Here is a 22,931-nt window from a genome sequence, read left to right as displayed (position 1 = left end):
TATTAAAAAGCAGTGACATAACTTTGCCAACAAAGGTCCGGCTAGTCAAAGCTATGGTTTTTCCAGTATTATGTATGGATGTGAGAGTTGGACTATAAAGAAAGGTGAGCACCCAAGAATTGATGCTTTTGAACTGTGGTGTTGAAAAAGACTCTTGAGAGTCCCTTGGACTGCAAGGAGATCCAACTAGTTTATCCTAAGGGAAACCAGTCCTGACTATTCATTAACAGGACTGATGCTGAAGCTGAAACTCCAATACTTTTGACTACCTGATGCAAAGAACTGACTCAGTTGAAAAGACCCTGATGCTGGGAAAGATTGAAGGCAGGAGGAGAAGGGGACAACAGAGGATGAGATGTTTGGATGGCATCACTAACTTGATGGACATGAGTTTGAGCAAGCTCTGAGAGCTGGTGATGGACAGGGAAGCCTGGTGTGCTGCAGTCCATGGTGTTGAAAAGAGTCGGACATGACTGTGTGACTGAACTGAGCCTAAAGACCCAGGCAAAGTAAGATTTCTTCCAGGAACAGAAGGGACAGGCCAGATCTCTTTTTTTGAACAAGTTTAGATTTTCTGCTCCACAGAGATGCAGAGATGTAAATCAGCTTGTCAGAGCTTGCAGACCTAGTACATGTAAACTCTATTCCACCTCCCTCTAGTACCCATGCTTTTATTTTCCATTATATTCCTTGTGTTTCTGACAAATGATTGCATTTTAGTGTGCTATAAAATGATGTGTAATTTTACTCATAGATCAAAGAAGGGCTTGACTAGAGGTTAAAAATGGATAGAAATCTACTCCTCCATCTAACTTTTCCCTCCCACTGTTCTCCTTGAACCCTAACCGAGGTCTACACTGAGAAAAATGTAAAGTGGTTGAAAGATACTCCTATTTCACTAACCTTCTCTCTTGTTACTCGGACTCATAAATACACATATACACATACACACGTTCAAGTACACACACACACACCCACACCCACCCACCCACCCACCCACCCACCCTCTTCTCACAGTGGGCTAGATACTAACCTTCACTCTTGTTGCTTGGACTCATAAATATGCATATACACATATGCATACTCAAGTACGTCTGCACCCACACACCCCCCTTACACACACACACACACACACACACACACACACCTACCCACCCACCCCTGTTCTCACAGCAGGCTATATGCTATATTCTCCATCGCCTAAATTCTGGAAATTCCCTCTTCTTTGTTAAATAAAAGTTGAAAATTCTTCCCAGGGTCATTTAAAAATATATGAAGATTTTGAACATAGAACAGTCATGAAGACAAATTAGTATTCAGTATCATTTGAGGAAATTGAAGACAAGGGTTTGTGAAATAATATTATCTTCCTGGATCTCCACAAATCACAATGCAGTCAGTGATCCCATTCACCTGTGTGGTCCTAGGGGCTGAAATGTTTGTGTGTGTGTGTTTGCTCACACATGCATGCTTTGTTGTGTCAAATTCTTTGCAACCCCATGGACCATAACCCACCAGGCTCCTCTCTCCATTAATTGTTCTGGGCAAGAATACTGGAGCAGCTTTGCCATTTCCTCCTCCAGAGGATCTTCCTGACCCAGGATTCAAACTCTCATCTCTTGCAACTCCTGCATTAGCAGGTATATTCTTTACCACTGTGCCACCTGGGAAGCCCAGGGGCTGGAGAAAGGAATGGAAAAATGGTAAGTATGAAGAAGAGAGAGAAATAGGGAAGGAAGACAGGAGAGATACTCTGAAACTCTGAAATAATCTGCACCTGTTCAGAAGTGGGGAAACAGAATTCAAAGGTCCACATCATACAGAAGGGCATCCAAAGCTTAAATAAACCAGAGTAAACTTGGGGTAGACTTAACAAAATGAAGGTAGTGAGTTTGATACACTCCAATATTGTGTTATATCTTTCTAATAGAGGGGGAATATAATGCAAAAATACAGCTAATTTATTGCAGAAGCTATCAGTAGAAACAACACTAGCCTTAGAGTCAGGTACACCAGAGTTTCAACTCCAGACATACTAATAGCTATGTGACCACAGAAAAATTATATACTTTCTCTAACCTTCAGTGTCTTCACCTGTGCAATTAGTGCTAACAATAGAACAAGTCTCATAGGACATTTACAGTGAGTGATTAAATAAGTGTTTAGCATCGTGTCTTGCACAAGGCAGACATTCAGTAAATGTGAGTTATAATGATGATGATGATGATATATATTTTTTGTATCCAGAAGTTGGAGATAACTCTCCTGGCTATCATAGTGTTATGACAGCATTTCTTGCTATACCAAATGTGAAAATACCATGAAGTGCATTACCGGGTCTTTGAGTTTTGTGTTGCCTCTAATCCTTATTTGACAGTGTTCAATCGTCCATGAAAGGCTGATGACTGGAGTGTGTACTGAGCCATTCCTTATGATGTGAGGAAAACATTAGTAAAGTTTTGCTATCCTGCTCAGTGCAGTGGAAGCATCTTACATCATGGGAGTCATACATACAGATTTGAGTCCTAGATATGCCACTTTGAAGTTGTATGACCTACACATTTTCCTAGAGAAAATGTAAAATGCTTACACTGTCTGAGACTCAGGATTATTTCTGTAAAACAGGGGTAATAGCATATAACTTGTAAGTTATAGAAATTTATTTATGAAAATGAATGCCTTCATCTGAACAGCTAAAAAAGGAAAAAAGGCTATGACATATCACAGTATATCACTTTCTTTTGCCCCTCAGTTCCTGGAAGCTAAAGAACGAGCATTTTCTTTAACAAATAAATAATAGATACAATGGAGAAGGTAATGACAACCCATTGCAGTAGTCTTGCCTGGGAACCCCATGGACAGAGGAGCCTGGTCAGATACCATCCATGGAGTCAGAAAGTTTGGGACATGACTGACCACAAGCATGACAGAAACCACTTGTCATGCGCATACATAATGTGTATATGTATAAAAATATAGATACATGCACTGGAAAGACTCCTTATCCCCACTGAATGATGTTTGCCCCCCTAGTTAAAATCAACTGACCATAGACGTATGTGTTTTGTTCTAGGCTCTCAGTTCTATTCCATTGATCTAGCTGTCTATAGTCATGCCACTATCACGTTGTGAAAGTGAAAGCGTCAGTTGCTGGGTCCTGTCCGACTCTTCGCGACCCAATGAACTGTAGCCCACCAGGCTCCTCTGTCCATGGGATTCTCCAGGCAAGTGGGTTACTGGAGTGGGTTACCTTTCCCTTCTCCAGGGGATCTTCCTGACCCAAGGATCAAACCCAGGTCTCCTGCATTGCATGTGAACTCTTGACCATCAAACCCACCAGGGAAGCCCATTACACTGTAGCTTCATAGTAAGCTTTGAAATCAGAAGGTGTGAATCCTCCAAACTTGTTCATGAACAAAATAATTTCCTTTATTCAGAGCCCCTTGTAATTCCACAAGAATTTTCAAATTAACCTTTCTGCAAAAATAAGGGGAGTTGGAATTTTGATAGGTAATGTATTGAGTCTGCACATCAGCTTGAGAAGTATTTTTATCTTAACATTAAGTCTTCCAATTATTTTCATTTATGTAGGTCTTTTGAAATTTCTTTAAATGAAGTTTTATAGTATTCAGTGTATAATTCTTACACTTCCTTGGTTAAAAGTATTCCTAAGGATTTTGTTTGTTTTTGTGCTACTACTGAGGAGACTTTTTCTTAATTTTGTTTTCAGATCATTCATTGCTATTGTATATTGATCTTGCACCTTGCAACATTGATGTATATGTTATCTCTAATAAATTTTTAGTGGATTCCTACATATTTTCTGTATAGAAGATCATGTCATCTGAAAGTAGTTTTATTTATTTACCAATCTGGTTATTTTATTTCATTTTTTTGCCCAGTTGCCCAGTTATTACCCTGTACCTCCAATAAAATGTTTAAAGGAAATAGAAAGTGTGGGCATTCTTACCTTGTTCTTGACATTCATGGAAAACTTTTTAGCTTTTCACCATTAAGTATTCTCCTAGCACTGGTTTTTCATAGATTACTTTTATCAGAATGAGGAAATTCCTTTGTATTCTTAGTTTATTGAGTGTTTCTTTTTTTATCATGAAAGGGTATTGAGGTTTGCAAATGTTTTTTCTGTGTCTGTTGAGATGATCATGTGGGTTTTTTCTCTTTATTCTATTCATGTTACAAAAGTACAGCAGTCAAGACTGAGTGATCCTGGCATGAAAATACACAAAAAGATTAATGGAATAGATTTGAGAGTCCAGAATAAATTCCATGTATCTATGGACAACTGATTTTTGATAAGGTTACTAAAACCATTCAATGAGGAGTGAATAGTGTTTTCAAAAAATGGCATTAGAACAACTGTATATCCACATGTGGAAACTTGAATTTGGACACCTATCTCATACCATATATAAAACTTTAACCCCAAAATACACACACACACACACACACACACACACACACACACATATACATATGATATCAACTAAAACTATAAGACTCATAGCAGAAAATATAGATGTAAATCTTTGTGACCTTGGATTAGGCAGTAGATTTTAGGTGTGAAACCTAAAACACAAGCAACCAAAGAAATGGTAGATAAATTAGGCTTCACCAAAATGTACAACTTCTGTGTGAACAAAGGATACAATGGAAAAAAAAAAAACCAAAAAGCTCATATAATGGGAAGAAAAAACTGCAAGTCATATATCTGGAATATATTAAGAACTCTTACAAATCAACAAAAGATAGCCCAGTTTTTAAAAGGGCAAAGGATTTGAATACACATTTCTCCAAAGAAGATATACTAATGGTCGATAAGCGCATGAAAAGATGCTCAATATTCAGTTCAGTTCAGTCGCTCAGTCGTGTCCAACTCGTTGCAACCCCATGGACTGCAGCACGCCAGGCCTCCCTGTCCATCACCAACTCCAGGAGTTTACTCAGTTACCAAAACCACTATGAGATACCATTTTACATCACTTAGAATGGCTATAATAAACTTAAAAAAAGAAAATATAGAGAATTCCCTGCCAGTCCAGTGGTCAGGACTCTTTGGGCTCACTGCCATATCAGAGTTCAACTCCCTGTTTAGAAAACTAAAATCCCACAAGCTACATAGCACAGTCAAAAATTTTTTGAAGTGAAGTGAAGTGAAGTCGCTCAGTCATGTCTGACTCTTTGTGACCCCGTGGACTGTAGCTCACCAAGCTCCTCTGTCCATGGGATTCTCCAGGCAAGAGTACTGGAGTGGGTTGCCATTTCCTTCTCCAGGGGAGCTTCCCGACCCAGGGATCGAACCCAGGTCTCCCGCATTGTGGGCAGATGCTTTAACCTCTGAGCCACCGGGGAAGCCCCCCAAAATTTTTTAAATAAAAAAAATTGCAAGTATTTGTGAGAATATGGAGAAATTAGAAACCTAATGTATTGCTGATAGGAAAATGAAATGGTACAGCCATTATGGAAAATGGTTTGGCAGTTTCTCAAAAAGTTAAACCTATAGTTACTATATGACCCAGAAATTACACTCTAGATATATACTCAGGAGAAATGGAAATGTATATCTATACAAACACCCATATATAAATATTCACAGCAACATTATTCATAATAGTCAAACAGTGGAAATAACTCAAATGCCCTGATGAACAGGAAAAAAATGTGTTGTATTCACACAGTATAGTGTTGCTGCTGCTGCTAAGTCACTTCAGTCGTGTCCAGCTCTGTGCGACCCCATAGACAGCAGCCCACCAGGCTCCCCCGTCCCTGAGAGTCTGCAGGCAAGAACACTGGAGTGGGCTGCCATTTCCTTCTCCAATGCATGAAAGTGGAAAGTGAAATTGAAGATGCTAAGTCGTGTCTGACTCTTAGTGACCCCATGGACTGCAGCCCACCAGGCTCCTCCATCCATGGGATTTTCCAGGCCAGAGGACTGGAGTGGGGTCAGTATAGTGTTATTCAGTCATAAAAAGGAATGGAATACTGATACATGGTACAACATGTGGATGAACCTTGAAAACATAATACTAAGTGAAAGTAAGGCACAAAACGCCACATTTTGTATTATTCCTTTTATAGGACGTGTTCAGAATACTCAGTACATGAGACAGGATGTAGATTAGTGGTTGCCAGGGTTTAAGAAGGAAAGGGAAAGTAGGGAGTGACTGCTTAATGCATGTGGGGTTTCTTTTGGGGGTGATGAAAATGTTTTGGAATTAAGTGGTGAGGATTTCACAGTCTAATGAACGTACTAAAACTACTGAATTTTACATTTTAAAGTGGCACATTTTATAGTTTGTGAATTATAGATCAATAAAAAGTTAGCTTTGAATCTTAGCTATTTTAGAAAAAAATTAAATCCTGCTTTAAGTTAGAATAAAAAATATATGTGTGTGTACATGTCTGTCTGTGCAGGTGTGTACGTGAGTGTGCATGCTCAGCCTCTCAGTTGTGTCTGACTCTTTGTGACTCCATGGATTGCAGCCCACCAGGTTCCTCCATCCATGGAATTTCCCAGGCAAGAATACCAGAGCAGATTGCCATTTCACACTCCAGAGGATCTTCCCCACCAAGGATTAAACTCGGGTCTCTTGCATCTCCTGTGTTGGCAGGTGAATTTTTTACCACTGTGCCACCTGGGAAGCCCATGTGTGTGTGTGTGTGTGTGTGTGTGTGTGTGTGTACACATACCCATGCAAACAGAACAAAATCTATCACATGTCCTATGTCAGGTGTTTCTGTGATACTTTAAGCTGCCCAGCCATTAATTCACAAGTTGTAGCATCTTAAAGTTGCAGGGATCTCCTGAGGATACTGGCCCAGGTCAGATCAATACAGGCTGTTGTACCTTTCTTTCTTCTATTGCCCGGAAAATCCCATGGGCGGAGGAGCCTGGTAGGCTGCAGTCCATGGGGTCGCGAAGAGTCGGACACGACTGAGCGACTTCACTTTCACTTTTCACTTTCATGCATTGGAGAAGGTAATGGCAACCCACTCCGGTGTTCTTGCCTGGAGAATCCCAGGGACGGGGGAGCCTGGTGGGCTGCCGTCTCTGGGGTCGCACAGAGTCGGACACGACTGAAGCGACTTAGCAGCAGCAGCAGCAGCAGCAGCAGCAGCAGCAGCAGCAGTACCTTTCTTTCTTCTATTACAGGAAGATGCAAGAATGTCTTATTTCCAGGAGGGGCAGTAGAGAGCAGAAAACAGTGGCTGCCTACCTCCAGGGTGAACTGAGATAAAACATTAGTAGCCTCAAGGTTAAGCCACGTTCAACTCCAGCTGGAATTGCTTATCTATTTACCTCCACTTTATAAAATTCCTCCACTTAAGATGACACAAGAAAGCCTATTTATTCAGTTGCACACACCCTTAAAATTTGGAAATATGATATGCATATTTTGTCTGTTGTGTAGCAGTAATTAATTGTACTTGGAAAATGTCCCATTTTATGCTTCTCTGAATTCTCAGTGACCGTTTGAAGTGAAGTGAAGTGAAGTCGGTCAGTCATGCCCAACTCTTTGTGACCCCATGGAGTGTACATACTATGCTCCTCCGTCCATGAGATTTTCCAGGCAAGAATACTGGAGTGGGTTGCCATTTCCTTCTCCAGAGGATCTTCCTGACCCAGGGGTCGAACCCAGGTCTCCCACACTGTAGGCAGACGCTATACCATCTGAGCCACCAGGGAAGTTCAATGAAGTTCAGGAAGTTCAACTCTCCCCTAAATCAAACTACTTTCCTTTAGCATAGTTATTCCCCTGCCTCACAAATGCCTCAGTAGAAATAGAAGCACTATAAGGAGGGTTTCCAGTATAGCTTTCAGTATTGATGTGGCTCCTACAGAATTTCTGGTCTACCTGGAACTGTGGGAACCAGAGCTGGGAAGTGTACCCATCATATAAAGAAAAGCGTTCATGTTTCGTTCCTTTTTTTCCCTAAGAATGGAATGCAAAGCTCATTCCAGGGCATAAGTGACAAATACTTTTTGAGATAGCATGTGATAGAAGTTTCTACAGAGCTTCCCTGGTGGCTCAGAAGGTGAAGAATCTGCGTGCAATGTGGGAGACCTGGGTTCAATACATAGACTTGATCCCTGCGTCAGGAAGATCCCCTGGAGGAAGGCATGGCAACCCACTCCAGTATTCTTGCCTGAAGAATTCCATGGACAGAGAAGCCTGGTGGGCTACAGTCCTGGAAGTCACAAAGAGTCAGACACGACAGAGCAACTACACCTTCATGGGGACCCATGAAAATCAAAATGTCCTTTTTAAGTTAAAAAAAAATGCCCTTTTTAACTCTGAGTTTCAATGTTATCTTCCTCCTTATTGTATGGTGCATCCACATATATCTTATGGAATTTTTATCTTTTAGTGGCCCTTTCAATTTCCTCCTTCTGCCTCCCTCCCTTCATTTTTATTTTTAATTTATCTTTGTCTATTTTCTGTTCGGAGAAGGCAATGGCTATTCTCTGTTTCTTTGATAAACCACAGTTTATAATTCTTTCATTTTTACTTTCTAGACAGGTGTTTCTTTTTTTTTTTTTTTTTTGACATAACAACCAAACATTCCTTGCCTACAGATTATGTTGATAGGCTAATTTTTTTGTTTGTTTTGATTTTATTTATTTATTTTTTAGACAGGCTTTTCAAAACTAGGTCTGCCTACTTCTCATGATCAGTCCCTTTCCTTCTGGCCTCACTAGTCTGCTGTCTGGTTCTACCTGTAATTCTTGGCTGGATTCCCCACTTAATCCTGCTACTGGTTACCTACCAGGAAAACTCCCCTTGGAGTTTCTTTCACTTTGAAACATTTTGTGTGTATGTCTTGCCTCAGAGTCACAGAAATTTGGAGCCTAAGTAAAGGCAATATAGTTTCAATTTCAGGGGGTCTTCCTGGGCACAATTTGAAATGATTCCTAGAAAAACCTCTGATCATGTGTTCCCAAATATGTACATATATTTTGATCTGCAGGCTTTCCTTTTGCCATCTACACTTTGAAAGTAGAGTGCTTCATAAAGCATCAAACTGAATACAAGAAAATCAATAAGCAATCTGTGTGATAATTAATTAAGCTGCCACAATGAATTACTGTTTCTTCCCCTCCTGATTTGGGTCAGAGTCCCATTTGATTTGGGAAGTTGTCCATTTTTAATTATGGTTTGTTCTGTGTCCTTTTGATGTGATTGGAATCAATGACTGACAAGAAAAATCACATTATGGTAGAAAAATATAGGTAAGTGTAATATGGCAAAGGTGTGGTTTGAAAGAAGTTATTTCCAAGACAGGGCTGATATCAGGGTGAGCTAGAGGGGGAAAAAATTCTCTCTTTACATCTTTTGTCCAGACCATGATGAAACCAACTGTGTTCTCTATGCAGTCTGTGTATATTCATTCAGAAAACGTCTAGTGAGCAAATACATTGTGTCAGGCATTGCACAATAAATTAGGAAAGAAAGCTCAGTCGTGTCCGACACTTTATGACCCCATGGACTATACAGTCCATGGAATTCTCCAGGCCAGAGTACTGGAGTGGGTAGCCTTTCCCTTCTTCAGGGGATTATCCCAACCCAGGGATCAAACCCAGGTCTCCTGCATTGCAGGCAGATTCTTTACCAGCTGAGCCACAAGGGAAGCCCAAGAATACTGGAGTGGGTAGCCTATCCCTTCTCCAGCGAATTTTCCCGATCCAGGAATCAAACTGGGGTCTCCTGCATTGCAGACGGATTCTTTACCAACTGAGCTGTCAGGGAAGCCCAATAAATTAGGGGTGCAGCCATGTACTTGAATGTCGTGACCCCTGAGAGAACTAATAGTCTAAAAAGAAAGACCAACATTAACAGTCATATATAGAATTAATTCATTATAATTTTAAGTTCTTCAGCAATATATTTCATCTAACTGGATTTTTCCACAACTTTAAGATCACTACTATTCAAAGTAAAACCTGAAAAATCTTGAAAGCTTTCTATGGCCTTCTGTACATCATAAAGGCTAAATATATAAGTAAATAATGGATAAAATGATTCCTTCTCAGGGATGTAGTGAGGAGCCTTAGATGACCCGTTTGGGGTCTAGAGTATCAGACAGCATGTTCTAACCAAAGAAAGTCTTCAGTAGTATAATGCAGCTAATTTCCTAATCCCAGTCTCAGCTTCCCTGATGTTTATCTTCCTTAGTGAGACCAGTCCTCATTGAACATGGCTTGAACACTAACTGGTAATAATGCTCAAGGACAGGCTATTTTGGTAGTTAATGAATGCTGGAAGGGAGAGGTGGAAGTGATGGCAGACCTAGTTCTCTGGCAGAGAGGCATTCTTTTAAAAAATTATTTTTAATTGAAGGATAATTGCTTTACAATATAGTGTTGATTTCTACCCTACATCAACATGAATCAGTCATGGGTATACATATGTCCCCTCCCTCTTGAACTTCTCTCTCACCTCCCACCCCACTCTAAGGGTGTCCACTCCTACCACTCTAGGTTGTCACAGAGGACAATGTTGAGCTCCCTGGTCATACAGCAAATTTTCACTGGCTATCTATTTTACACATGGTAATGTATTTGTTTCCATGCTACTGGCAGAATGGCATTCTTAACAGAAAGGATTTTTCTGGACTGCTTGGTGTTAAAGGTATCAAAAAGATGGAATTATGGAGGCTGGAGGGTTCAACAAGTGAATCAGTTCCTATTTATTCTGGGTGGTATAGGTATTAGCAGCTTGAAGGCGGGGGGACTGGAGCAGATCTCTTCAGGTATAAGATTCTGTGAAGTCTGACTTGCTGAGACGCTAGAAGAATGGCTGAATGCCAACTTCACTTTCCTTAAATGAACATTTAAAAAACACTTGCTGGTGCCAATTTATTTTTAGCTCTGTGGGCCTTTCTATGTATATGTCACATAGACAGGGAAATTACTTATATTTGATGCCAGGGTCTCAGCCTAAATGTGCTCACGGTTTTCATAACTCGATTTAGTGTAATTATACTCAGAGAATGAGTAACTGCCCCCTTTCTTTCCCCTTTGGGCATGTGATTAATTTGCTTCATAGTAAAAATGCCTTCAACACAGACCTAAGCTCCAATGGTCTCCCAGAAGGTTAGGTTTTAAATCTGGATAGAGTTTATTTGGCTCTACCTCACTAAACTTGGATAAGTCAAGTTTGAAAAGTAAGGTCTTTTCCTATCAGCAAGGGCAGGACAAGCCTAAAGTGAGCATAAGAGTTTACCTAGCATCTATGCCAGACTGATACCAAATGCTGGTTGACCAACAAACCTTTGTGACCGAGAATGCTACATTTTAATGATTAGCCCCATTTTAGAATAAGTAGCACATAGAGTCTTTCTGAGGTCTTTTGAGGATAACATTTGTCGGGGGAGGCCCACACATTTGCATAGCAAAGATGGGCTCAATAAAGGACAGAAATGGTCTGGACCTAACAGAAGCAGAAGATATTAAGAAGAGGTGGCAAGAATACACGGAAGAACTGTACAAAAAAGATCTTCACAACCTAGATAATCATGATGATGTGATCACTAATCTAGAGCCAGACATCTTGGAATGTGAAGTCAAATGGGCCTTAGAAAGCATCACTCTGAACAAAGGTAGTGGAGGTGATGGAATTCCAGTGGAGCTGTTTCAAATCCTGAAAGATGATGCTGTGAAAGTGCTGCACTCAATATGCCAACAAATTTGGAAAACTCAGCAGTGGCCACAGGACTGGAAAAGGTCAGTTTTCATTCCAATACCAAAGAAAGGCAATGCCAAAGAATGCTCAAACTACCACACAATTGCACTCATCTCACATGCTAGTAAAGTAACGCTCAAAATTCTCCAAGCCACGCTTCAGCAATACGTGAACCGTGAACTCCCTGATGTTCAAGCTGGTTTTAGAAAAGGCAGAGGAACCAGAGATCAAATTGCCAACATCTGCTGGATCATGGAAAAAGCAAGAGAGTTCCATAAAAACATCTCTTTCTGCTTTATTGACTATGCCAAAGCCTTTGACTGTGTGGATCACAATAAACTGTGGAAAATTCTGACAGAGATGGGAATACCAGACCACCTGACCTGCCTCTTGAGAAATCTGTATGCAGGTCAGAAGCAACAGTCAGAACTGGACATGGAACAACAGACTGGTTCCAAATAGGAAAAGGAGTACATCAAGGCTGTATATTGTCACCCTGCTTATTTAACTTCTATGCAGAGTACATCATGAGAAATGCTGGACTAGAAGAAACACAAGCTGGAATCAAGATTGCTGGGAGAAATATGAATAACCTCAGATATGCAGATGACACCACCCTTATGGCAGAAAGTGAAGAGGAGCTAAAGAGCCTCTTGATGAAAGTGAAAGAGGAGAGTGAAAAAGTTGGCTTAAAGCTCAACATTCAGAAAACAAAGATCATGGCATCCAGTCCCATCACTCCATGGGAAATAGATGGGGAAACAGTGGAAACAGTGTCAGACTTTATTTTTGGGGGCTCCAAGATCACTGCAGATGGTGACTGCAGCCAGGAAATTAAAAGACGCTTACTCCTTGGAAGGAAAGTTATGACCAACCTAGATATTCAAAAGCAGAGACATTACTTTGCTGACTAAGATCCGCCTAGTCAAGGCTATGGTTTTTCCTGTGGACATGTACGGGTGTGAGAGTTGGACTGTGAAGAAGGCTGAGCGCCGAAGAATTGATGCTTTTGAACTGTGGTGTTGGAGAAGACTCTTGAGAGTCCCTTGGACTGCAAGGAGATCCAACCAGTCCATTCTGAAGGAGATCAGCCATGGGATTTCTTTGGAAGGAATGATGCTAAAGCTGAAACTCCAGTACTTTGGCCACCTCATGTGACAAGTTGACTCATTGGAAAAGACTCTGATGCTGGGAGGGATTGGGGACAAGAGGAGAAGGGGACGACCAAGGATGAGATGGCTGGATGGCATCACGGACTTGATGGACGTGAGTCTGAGTGAACTCCGGGAGTTGGTGATGGACAGGGAGGCCTGGCGGGTTGCAATTCATGGGGTCGCAGAGAGTCGTACACGACTGAGCATCTGAACTGAACTGAACTAACATCAGTATCTACTTCTTCTGGGCAATATTAAACATCTATGATCTAAGGTATATTCAGATATTTGTATAACCAGTGTAGTGCGTATGTAAATGTATCTGTGGTTATCGGAGCATGACTGTATGTGGTGATAGCTGTCTTTTCCTTTAGTTCTGGCAATGACTGTGCCATTCCACAGTCTTAGTGATCATGACCTTCTACCTAACCTATCTGAAAACAGTTAGGCATTACTGCTTAAGTGGTATGGTTCAGAAAGGGGTGGGTAGATGATTCAAAGAACCAAATCAGGTTCTCTCTCTTTACTTTGTGAGACAATGTACTGTGGTAACAAGCAACATGGACTCACGTGACCTGGGTTTGAATCATGGATCCACAGGTTACTAACCTCTCTATGTCTCAGTATCCTCATCTGTAAAATGGAGATTAATGATAGTACCAATCTCATAGGTAATTGTGAGGATGAGGAAAATTAACCCATGTAAAATACTTAGTGCAGTACCTGAAACATCAATATCACTCAGTGAATGTTACTTGTTATTATCCGTCAAATAAATCCCCCCTCCCACTTTTTACCCTCTTCACCACTGCAGTAATTCAAGTCACTTTCACCTTTTGCCCAAATTCACTCTCAGCAGTGTAACAAATGTAATCTTAAAACATACATCCTGTCAAAGTGTCTTCCTATTTAAAAGCTTCCAGTGGCTTCCCCATGACTTAGAATAAAACTCAAAGTTCTTTCCCTGGTCTACAGAGCTTTAGGTGATCTGACCCATCTTCCCTCTTAGATCTCCTATTCTGGTGCTTCTCCCTTTGTCACTGAGCCCTGGCTCTGCTTGCCTGCTTGCTCTTACTGAAATTATACAAACACATCCTGCTTTATGCTGCTGCTGCTGCTAAGTTGCTTCAGTCATGTCCAACTCTGTGTGACCCCATAGACGGCAGCCCACCAGGCTCCCCCATCCCTGGGAGTCTCAAGGCAAGAACACTGGAGTGGGTTGCCATTTCCTTCTCCAATGCATGCAAGTGAAAAGTGAAAGTGAAGTCGCTCAGTCGTGTCCGACTCTTAGCGACCCCATGGACTGCAGCCTACCAGGCTCCTCCATCCGTGGGGTTTTCCAGGCAAGAGTACTGGAGTAGGGTGCCATTGCCTTCTCCAATCCTGCTTTATAGACTTTGCTTAAAGTATTTCTTGTGCCTGAACAGTCTTCCCTTTGACCTTTATGTGACTTTGCTCTTTGTCATTTTGCCTCACTGGAGAGGCCTTTTGGACCACCAACTCTGAAAGAACCACCTAGGCACTACTCACCCATCAGCCTGTTTAAAATTTTTTGCATAGCATGTACCAATCTTATAGGTTTTTTGTTTGTTTATAGTCTGTCTCCTCTTACCAGAATGTAATGTTTATGAGAACAGGGTTATTGTTCACTACTTTTTTCATTTCATATTTATTTATTGAGGGCCTACTATGTACCAGGATGTGTTTTATGGCCCTGGAGATATTGCAGGAGATAATAGAAGTAAAAGTCACTGCTCTCTTGAAGCTTATTTTCTAGTACGTTTAGACAGACAATAAGAAAACAAATTGTAAACTATATCTATACCAGAGATGGAATAGCAGGAAAGGAGGGTAATGAATGCCCTATGATGGTAGTCGTGGTGATGGTGATGTGTGTGTATGTGTGTGTGTGTGTGTGTGTGTGTGTGTGTGTGGCAGATTTTTAAAAGATTGTTAGGAAATGCCACAATGATGTGAGAACTTTTGAGAAAAGACATGAGAGTTGAGGGCTGGAGGCATCTGTATTTGGGGGGAAAGATCAAATATAAGTACCCAGATATGGGACATGCAGAGTATATTCAAAGAATATCAAGGAACCCAGTGTGGCTGTAGTGGAGTAAGGAGATGAGCCTGTGAGTGATGGGAGGGGAGGCCGTATCACATAGAGCATGGTAGGTCATGGTAAAGTCTCTGGATTTTCTCCCGAGTTACGTGGAGTACTAGTGGCTCAATTTGAATATACGAGTTACATGGCTTTGACTTGCTTCATAGCTCAGCTGGTAAAGAATCTGCCTGCAATGGAGGAGAGCCCAGTTTGATTCCTGGGTCGGGAGTATCTGCTGGAGAAGGGATGACTACCCACTCCAGTATTCATGGGCTTCCCTTGTGGCTCAGCTGGTAAAGAATATGCCTGCAATGTGGAAGACCTGGGCTCAATCCCTGGGGACTGAACTTTCCTGGAGAAGGGAAAGGCTACCCACTCCAGTATTCTGGCCTGGAAAATTCCATGGACAGTCCATGGGATCACAAAGAGTCGAACACGACTGAGTGACCTTCACTTCACTTCACTTCACTTCATGGCTTACATATTTTAGAAGCAGCAATCTGACTTCTAGATGGAGGGCAAGATAGAGGAAGAGAGACTAATAGGCGTTTGCAATAATACAGTGTGGGAGATGGTGGGGATATAATTTTGGTGGTAATAGAGTAGGCAGTAAGAGGTGCTCAGAGTAAAGTCTGTGTGTATTTAAAAACACAGGCAACAGTATTTGCTGATGGATTGGGATGAGGGATGTGGGAGAAAGTTAACAAATAATGAGGGCATTTTTTTTTTCTGCTAGCAAATGAAAGAATGAAGTTACCGTTTACTATGACGAGGAAGACTGTGAGAAGTTCCTGGGAATGGAGGAATTTTGAAGATAATCTTAAACATATTTGGTTCAACACCTTTTAGACTTCATTTTGAGACACAAATTAGATGTTTTTGGTACCTAAAACAATGCAGACATAGGGTTTCTGCTGCTGCTGCTGCTAAGCCGCTTCAGTCGTGTCCAACTCTGTGTGACCCCATAGGCAGCAGCCCACCAGGCTCCCCCATCCCTGGGATTCTCAAGGCAAGAACACTGGAGTGGGTTGCCATTTCCTTCTCCAATGCATGAAACTGAAAACTGAAAGTGAAGTCGCTCAGTCATATCTGACTCTTAGCGACCCCATGGACTATAGCCCACCAGGCTCCTCCATCCATGGGATTTTCCAGGCAAGAGTACTGGAGTGGGGTGCCATTGCCTTCTCCGAACATAGGGTTAGTATGCAATAAATATTTTAACTGAATAAATGAATGCCCTTTAAGTTCCTTCTACCTCCTCTCAGTCACAACCAGTTCATATTACCAAGTCACTCTACTCTCTCTCCATGCATTCTCACATGTGATGTCAAGTGAGACTTTTAGAAACTGTATAACTTCCTTGACCTCTGTCTAAGGCATCTCTACTTATTCTCACCCATTCTGTTTTCCAGGAGTATCAAGGAAGCGTTTGCTCTGATTTCCCTTATTTGGGGAAGGAAAACAACCAGGAAGCCTGTTATTAATCTTCTTCCATCAATACTTACATTGTGAACCTATGCCATCTTCTTTGATTATTCAGAGACTAATTACACTGATTAGACTAATGAACTCAGTTTGCAATTGTTCTTGTAATGAGATGATCTGTCCAAATTTCCCTTGCAGTTGTTCAAATACCTCCTCAATCCAGGTTTTATAGCAAAGCTAGAAAATTTCAGAATATCTATGAAGTTCACTAGTGATAATAAATATGTATGTGCATACATGCGTGGGCTTATAGGCTCTGGGTACATAAATATATCCCTGGAGAAGGAAATGGCAACCTACTCCAATCTTCTTGCCTGGAAAATCCCATGGACAGAGGAGCCTAGCAGGCTACAGTTCATGGGTTCTTAAAGAGTCAGACATGACTGTGTTACTGAGCACATAAATACGTGAAACTGGTATGCACACCCATTTTTGCAGCTTGATGATGGACAAGGCAGAGCAGGGGTGCTGGGTCCAAAACAGACACTTAATGAGAGTGAGTGTATTCTACAGATATATGACAGAGATTCACATACTAGCACCAGCACAAACAATTACTTTCAACTGGACGGCAGGCAGAGTGACCCAAGTTTAGTGCTGCCATCATTAGGGTTACCTGGAAGATTAAGAAACTTCCTCTGGTACATATATACAATAGAATATTACTCAGCCATAAAATGAAACACATTGGAGTCAGTTCTAATGAGGTGGATGAACTTAGAACCTATTATACAGAGTGAAGTAAGTCAGAAAGAGAAAGACAAATATTGTATTCTAACACATATACACAGAATCTAGAAAACTGGTACTGAAGAATTTATCTACAGCGTAGCAGTGGAGAAACAGACATTGAGAATAGACTTATGGACACGGGGAGGGGGGAGAGAGGGGGAGATATATGGAAAGAATAACATGGAAACTTACATTACCATATGTAAAATAGCCAATGGAAATTTGCTGTACGGCTCAGGAAACTTAAACAGGGGCTCTGTATCAACCTAGAGGTGCGGGATGGGGAGGGAGATGAGAGGGAGGTTCATATATCCCCTCCCTTTTGATATATGTATTTGATATATGTATACCTATGGCTGATTCATGTTGAGGTTTGACAGAAAGCAAAAAATATATATATGTAAAGCAATTATCCTTCAATAAAAAATAAATTAATTAAAAAAGAAACTTACTGATTCCTTAGTAAAAGACAAATGATAGTTCTTTTGTTTAGGATGTTTTTTAAGTGCTTAGGTAAAGTCTGTTCTGGTGGGTTCTTTTTCTGAAAGGATTGCTTTAATCACTAATCACTAGAAGTGACCCAGAAGCTCCAGTAACTGGGGTGACTATAGTATAAAGTTGGCAAATAATATTTCTGTCATAGAAGAGTCTGAGCCTCAGGGCCTCTCTCTCCATTGGTGTGTTCTAGGGCAGCTGAGAGTTGCAGGTTGAAGAGAACCAGAAGATTCCTCTGAGACTTGCCCAGTAGCACCAGCTCTTGGCCCAGAAAAGTGTCTTATGCCATGAAAGATGAGTCATTGGATATAATTATTTTATTTCCACAAAAAGAAATAATTATGGATCACCATCTCCTACTTATATGATGCTCTGTTTTGGAGAAAAGTTAAAAAAGAAAAACAGTGAGGAAGCTTTATAGCAGATGTTGGAGAAAGAGTTATTTTATTATGGGTGTGTATAGGGTGGGGGGTGGGGTAGAAGGGTGGTAAAAGATCTAAAAATTAAAGAATATAAGAATTGGGAAGTAAAATTTCAAATTTATTTTGAAATCTGGTGAGTATAGCTGAATGGACACTGAATATAAATATAAATAGTGATGCAGAAAGGGCTAGAGTTCTTAGTTGGACTGTGGAGGAAGGGCTCCTTGGTGTCTGGTCAATGGCTGATGTTGCTGGAGGTCCAGAAAGGAAAGATTTATTTATTATTTTTTTTTTGTATGACCAAAATATTATTTTGCCTTATGCTTGATTGAACATGACTCTTGGTTGAAAATAATTTTGTTGATACAAATTAAGGCATTGTTATATCTGATTTCTATCTTTTTAAGCAAAATATTGTCTACAATATTATTCAATATTTGTCCCACATGGTGAAACTATTCAAAGTTCTATGAATAACATTTCCCTGATATGAAATTTTCATTGTAGATAATGTTTGATTTATTTTATAACAGATTTCCTAATGTTTTATTATATTACTCCATGATTGATAACAAGTTTGATACCTTTGTATCAAAGGTATCAAAGTATCAAAAGAATCAAGTATTTGTATTATTTTCTCCCATTCTGAAGGCTGCCTTTTCACCTTACCTATAGTTTCCTTCATTGTGCAAAAACTGAAAAAGTTTAATTAGGTCAATTTGTTTATTTTTGTTTTTATTTCCATTACACTGGGAGGTGGGTCATAGAGGATCTTGCTGTGATTTTTGTCAGAGAGTGTTTTGCCTATATTTTTCTCTAAGAGTTTTATAGTTTCTGGTCTTACATTTTGACCTTTAATCCATTTTGAGTTTATTTTTGTGTATGGTGTTAGAAAGTGTTCTAGTTTCATTCTTTTACAGGTAGTTGACCAGTTTTTGCACCAACACTTGTTAAAGAGATTGTCTTTTCTCCATCATATATTTTTGCCTCCTTTATCAAAGATAAAGTGTCCATAAGTGCTTGGATTTATCTCTGGGCTTTCTATTTTGTTCCATTGATCTATATTTCTGTCTTTATGCCAGTACCATACTGTCAAAAGACTTTATGACTCTTTATGACTGTAGCTTTGCAGTATAGTCTGAAATCAGGAAGGTTGATTCCTCCAGTTCCATTCTTCTTTCTCAAGATATAAGCAACCTCTTCACTGGTGCGGATTTTGGGGGCTTCAAAGCATGGAAGGGCCATAATTTTCTATTTCAAATATTTGTATATGACTTTTATTAAAGTTGAAAATATAAGAGTACCTGGGGTAAGGAAATATAGAAAGTTAATGGCACAAACCATTTGTCACCAGTTCATTTATCAGTGCAACTATCATATAGAAAAATTTAAAGAATGTGACATAGAAGAGCTAAATTTAGATGAGAGTAAGTATTTGTGGATAAGAGCTTGGCCTCTGGAATCATTCTACCTACATTTAAAACCTGGATCTTCCATCTGCTACCTTCACAGCCATGGAGGAGTCACTTTTCCTTTCTGAGCCTCAGTTACTCTGTCTATAATATGGGGCTAATAATAGTATCTACAACCTAGGAGTTTTTTTTTACTATTAAATGAGATTATATAAAGAAACATCTTAGAACAGTATCTGGCATAATAGTAAATGGTAGCAATAGCTGTTGTTACATAGGAGGCAAGATCAGAAAATTAAAGCATGTTTTCTTATATTATAAAGTGTAATTCAGTAAACATTTATTGTGCCCTCCTTCTAAGCCAAACACTGAACTAGGCACAGGAAAGAAGGCTGAGATGCATCCTCTGCCCTCAAGAATTGTCCAGTTTAAGAGGCTATAGACTACCTATAAAGTAATTTCTTTTCTCATTGAACATTTCCAACCACAGGCATTATTTGCCACCATTTATCTCCTTCTCTTTATTACTTAGCTATTCAGCATTCAGAATGTTAAAGACCAGATGGTGTTAAGCTGCCTATTTTAGGACTGGTTGTAAAAGTTCATTCTTTATCTTACATTTAACACAGTGTCTTAATGAGAAAACTGTTCACAAAGCATTTACAGTACTTAGTGGATACCTTGGGAAGGATATAAGAAGGAATGCAGCTCTAGGGCTTTGGGGAAAGTTTCAGCCTTGCGATCAGAAAATCTGAGTTTGAGTCAGGGCTTTGCCATTGACCAGTTAAGTGACCTTGGATGAGTCATTTAACATCTGTGTTTCTGAGACTGTTAAATGGACTAGCAAATGGAAAGCAGGTAGCTTAAAGAATTATCCTGTTATTCAGTCTTTCACTCAGTAAGCATGAGTCAAAAGGGTCTCTGCTTTAAATGAACTCATTTTCTTTGAGGGGGTGAAAAAAGGTATTCCATGAAAATAGAAATCTAAAGAAAACTGAAGTAGCAATATTTATATCAGAAAAAATGTACTTTTAAAAGAAAAGCTGTTAATAAGAGACAAAGAAAGACAGTTACATGATGATCAAGGATCAATCCAAGAAGATCTAACAATTGTAAATATATATGCCCCTAACATGCTATGCTATGCTATGCTAAGTCGCTTCAGTCATGTCCGACTCTGTGCGACCCCATAGATGGCAGCCCACCAGGCTCCGTCGTCCCTGGGATTCTCCAGGCAAGAACACTGGAGTGGGTTGCCATTTCCTTCTCCAGTGCATGAAAGTGAAAAGTGAAAGTCAAGTTGCTCAATCATGTCCGACTGTTAGCGACCCCTTGGACTGCAGCCTACCAGGCTCCTCTGTCCATGGATTTTCCAGGCAAGAGTACTGGAGTGGGAGAATCTAAATATATACGGTAAATATTAACAGACATAAAAGGAGAAATAGACAGCAAAAGAATAATAGTAGGGGACTTTAAGATCCCACTTATATCAATGGACAGATCATCCAGGCAGAAAATCAATAAAGAAAATATAGCCTTAAATGACACATGAGACCAAATAAATTTAATTTATATGTATATATATATATATATATATATATATATATATATACACACATACACATATACGGCATTCCACCTGAAATTGGCACAATACCATTTCTTCTTAAGTGCACATGGAACACTCACTAGGATAGATCAGATACTAGGGAACAAAACAAGGTTTGGTAAATTTAAGAAAATTAAAATTATAATAAGCCATCTTTTCTGACCATAAAGCTATGAGGCTGGAAATCAACTACAAGAAAAAACTTAAAAGAACACATAAATGTGGGAACTAAGCAATATGCTACTAAACAACCAATAGATGAATGAAAAAATCAAAGAGGAAATAAAAAAAACCTAGAGAGAAATGAAGATGAAAACATGATGATCCAAAACCTATGAGAAATAGCAAAAGCAGTTCTAAGAGAGTTTATAGGATACAAACTCAACTCCAGAAATATAAGACAATTCTCAAACAACCTAAATTTGCATCTAAAAGAACTAGAGAAAATAGAACAATTGAAACCTCAAGTTAGTAGAAAGAAAGAAATCATAAAGATCAGAGAAGAAATAAATGAAATAGAATCTAAAAAAAAAAATCAGTGACATGAAAAGCTGGCTCTTTGAAAAGACCTAATTTTCTCTGAGTAGATTCAGAAACACATAAAAGTAATAACTTGCTTCCCATTCTCCTATCCCCTACCATGTCACCAAAATTTTATTTTTTTCAAGTTTATCTTTGACTTTATTGTCGATAAATCCTATGGTCATTTCCAGATCCTCATTTTATGTGACTTTTGAATAATATTCTACATACTTGGCCAGTTTCTCTTTAACACAATATTTTCCATACTTCTGTGGCACATTCTTCTAGTTTCCTTTAAAGCTGCTTTTCTCAGACTCCTTTAGAACCCCTCCTCTATTATCTACAAATTATATAACAGGATCCTCAAGTCTTACTCATATATATGTTAGTCTCTCAGTTGTGTCTGACTCTTTGTGACCCCATGGAGTGTAGCCCGCCAGGCTCCTCTGTCCATGGGATTCTCCAGGCAAGAATACTGGAGTGGGTAGCCATTCCCTTCTCTAGGGGATCTTCCCAACCCAGGGATCGAACCCAAGTCTCCCACATTGCAGGCAGATTCTCTACTGTCTGAGCCACCAGGGAAGCCCATACTCATATATGTATACATTATCTTCTTTATACCAGTCTCCTCTCCCTAGGCTTCTATACTATTTGTACATAAAGGAGACCCAGATCTATTCATCTTTAGAGCAACTTTCCTTGGTTAGAGACACAAATAGCCAACTGCTTTGTCAACATGTGTGTCTGGATGTTCATATTCTACAAGCGTCTTAAACTCAAAATGTCACAAGTTGAATTCATCAGGTAACCTCACTTCTGTAACCCATTCAGCTACTCCTCAGTTTTTCCCATTTCAATAAAGGGTAAGACCATCTACCCATTATACCAGCCACATGGATATCATCCTTGAGAGTATCCGTCTTCATCCTTCCCCAGTGCAGTGCCTCAGCAGGTTCTATTGTTATTTACACCCAAACTTGCCTGCTCAGTTACTCAGTCTGTCCTGTAGTCCCCCGGGCTCCTCCGTCTATGGCAACAATACTGCAGTGGGTTGCCATTTCCTCCTCCAGGGGATCTTTCTGACCCAGGGATCAAACCCATATCTCCTGCATTGTCAGGCAGATTCTTTACTGCTGAGCCTCCTGAGAAGCCAAAACATCTTGTCTGTGTTAAAATCTCTTAATCTTCTCTGCCACCACCCTTGTCTAGGCCTCAGTTGTGTCTGCTAGATCACTGAAATAGTCTCTTAACTGAGTCCAGCACATACACTCTTTCTTCCAACCCAATGTCTATT

General features: G+C 40.0%; 1 long non-coding RNA gene across 1 annotated transcript; it reads left to right on the top strand.

The window, feature by feature from the left end:
- The first annotated feature begins 941 nt into the window (after window positions 1-941).
- On the top strand, window positions 942-20,568 carry LOC120881330. Its single transcript, XR_005725287.1, has 3 exons — window positions 942-952; window positions 14,112-14,121; window positions 20,457-20,568. It is a non-coding gene; the product is annotated as an uncharacterized LOC120881330 (long non-coding RNA).
- The last annotated feature ends 2,363 nt before the right edge of the window (window positions 20,569-22,931 follow it).

Source organism: Oryx dammah, unplaced genomic scaffold (genome assembly GCF_014754425.2).
Source record: "Oryx dammah isolate SB20612 unplaced genomic scaffold, SCBI_Odam_1.1 HiC_scaffold_23, whole genome shotgun sequence".
Taxonomy (NCBI): domain Eukaryota; kingdom Metazoa; phylum Chordata; class Mammalia; order Artiodactyla; family Bovidae; genus Oryx; species Oryx dammah.
Note: the sequence above shows the minus strand (reverse complement) of the source record. Positions and strands in the feature narration are given on the sequence as shown.